At 39.4% G+C, this 2,500-nt stretch overlaps 1 protein-coding gene across 2 annotated transcripts in view; it reads right to left on the reverse strand.

The window, feature by feature from the left end:
• LOC138051811 (uncharacterized) overlaps positions 1-2,500 on the reverse strand; it is a 215,030-nt gene that overhangs the window by 47,668 nt on the left and 164,862 nt on the right. The gene's annotated exons all lie outside the window — the stretch shown is intronic.

A 2,500-nucleotide genomic window follows, 5' to 3' on the forward strand; every position in this document is an offset into this window, starting at 1 on the left:
TTGAAATGATTATCGCAGTTATGAAGGCTAATTTAGCAGAAACCGATTGAAAGCCTAATAAATTCAGGCTCTTATTTTATTCATTTATGCATTAAGCGACAAAGCCTATGGAAGGTCAACAATAAGACACAGGTCCCTTACACAGGCCAACCTCCGAGGGTTAGTCTGCGTAACAGACTAACAGACTAACAGGCCCCAACACAGTAGTGTATGGGTTCTTTTTTGTCCCTCAGCCGGGGTTTTGAACCTTGAATGCCTACAGTTTATCCTCCTTGTCGGGAAAAAGCTAGACAATATAATCATGCGCAGATGTCATTACAAAGGCAGCACTTTCTCCTCAGTCTTTTCAAGACCTTGAGCTTTGGTCCGGCCGGAGTTTTGATCCCGCGACCTCTCGCACAGTATTCCGAGCGCTCAAGCAACTGAGCCAACCGGTCAGTGGTTGCTGCGCGGCTTGAACGGTACTTGAAACCATGATCTCTGATTTGCAGGGGAATCTGTTAACATTTTTGCCTCATTAGCATACAGCTTACGTTTCCTAATCAATCAAACGAAAATAATGTACTGAACATTGAATGTGCATTGCATGACGAGCTATCTCTGAAAAACCCGACATACATGATAATCTCTAAGAAATGATGCTTTGAAAATTCGAAATTTAACAAAGAATGTATGGGATCATTAGCGCTTTTGCCACTCAAGAATTTATCCGTTTTTGATTGCTACTAACTGGCTCGTTATCAAAGCTAAAAGGCTTTTAACAAGTTCTTTTACCTTTTAAAGTCAATTTGTAAATAGCGTGATGCCTTCTGTGAGTTAATGAAGCAAAAATGTAAACAATGACGTAAGCAAAGATGTCCCTACTGGTGTAGTGTTCCACTATATGAGCTTTCTTTACTAAGAAGTTTTTCTTGAGAAAATCAGTAATTTTCTTTGAGTGGCAATCAGCGAACAACCGTCAGGATCAATGTAATTGGACTCCGTGCTGTCCAATTCGGAAGTGATTGATTCATACATGTGCAGTGCTGATAAAATACCGAGATATGCCAAAATTCGGTACTTGGAAGAATCTGTTGAGTCCAATATTAATTTTAAGGACGTTCGCGCCAAAATCTTCCTACGGTGAGATTTTCTTCATTTCTCGCCTAGAGTTAGGTCATAAGGTACTTACTCCAAAAACGAAAAAAAAAGTGGGGGTCACCGACTTTGTTTCGGAGAAAATGGCAGTGGAAAACTGCCTTAATTTCGAGAAATCGGTCATAATTCCGAGATGTAGCCTCATCTGCTCATCCATTGAAAATCATAAAAATAAACTGTTAGAGTGAAGGTTTCCGTGCATAGGTTTTTAGGAGTGGGATTTTTAGACAATTGCATGCCGCTAGGGATGTCGTAAAAAGTAGAGTTCATCCTCGAAGAGCATTTTCGTACGCTCCATCCGTTGCAACCACTACAGGAATTCGATGGCACGAGGAAAGAAAATGTTAAAAAAGATAACTTCTTACGGTGGGTATTTTTTCATTTCATCATATTTTGTAGATAGTAAGTAAAGTAAGTGATTCATGATTAAAAAAATAGGGGTCACCGATGATCTAAACGAGTAAAGTCGATGTGATTTTGTAAAGCTCTTGGAAAATTTCGTTTGTCACGCTTTTGCGTGACCTGTCGGGGAAGGACTGGAAGCAAAGGGAGGATCGATCGTTGAAGGGATGAAAAGTTTTAAGCTGGCGTCATCTTCATTTGGTTAGTGTTTTGTATAATATCTCTTCATTGCCGTCATGTTCATCTTCTGGAGTGTGGTTTTTGTAAAATTTAATCGCTGGTTGTTTCCACGCAGGTCCGCTCTATTCAAGTGGACGAGGACTAAAATACTGCTCTATTTTCACGAAAGTAAAGGAAAGGAGCTTCAAAAACATGCATTCATTTTGAACTTAAGTTCGTAGGGTAATAAAAACATTAAAAAAAAACAGCCCTATTAAATTTACGCAACGGTTCGTCCTCCAGTTTTCCAAACTTTCAGCCACTACTCCATCAACTACCTTTTCCAGCTGAGCTTTTCCATCCTCCCGCTCACTTCTCTTTAAAGCGTTTCATGATGATTCGGAAATAAATGTGCCATTCTTCTGCCGTCCTGGAATTTTTTCCCCGGTGTAATTGTCGCCATGTTATTTTAACTAATGCTTGAAAAATATTTATGAAAGTCAAGTAGACTAGTGCACGACTGATAAAACAACGCGAATATCAGTCGTGCAGTAATCTACTTGACTTTCATAAATATTTTTTAATCAATTTTGACTGATGACGATTTTCTCTGATCCAACGCTGTGCAAGACTTATCGTCCACGGTTTTTGCGAAGGTTTTAAAACCTCAACTTCACTAATGCTCGAAGTAATGCGTGACATATTACAGTCGCGTTACCTGCGCAGTAACGTTGCGCACAAACAATTAGAGCGAACGTCCTTAAGCAAAAAGTCCTCACATTTATTAATTGTATAGCTATCT

The sequence above is a fragment of the Montipora capricornis genome, chromosome 6, assembly GCF_036669925.1.
Source record: "Montipora capricornis isolate CH-2021 chromosome 6, ASM3666992v2, whole genome shotgun sequence".
Taxonomy (NCBI): Eukaryota; Metazoa; Cnidaria; class Anthozoa; order Scleractinia; family Acroporidae; genus Montipora; species Montipora capricornis.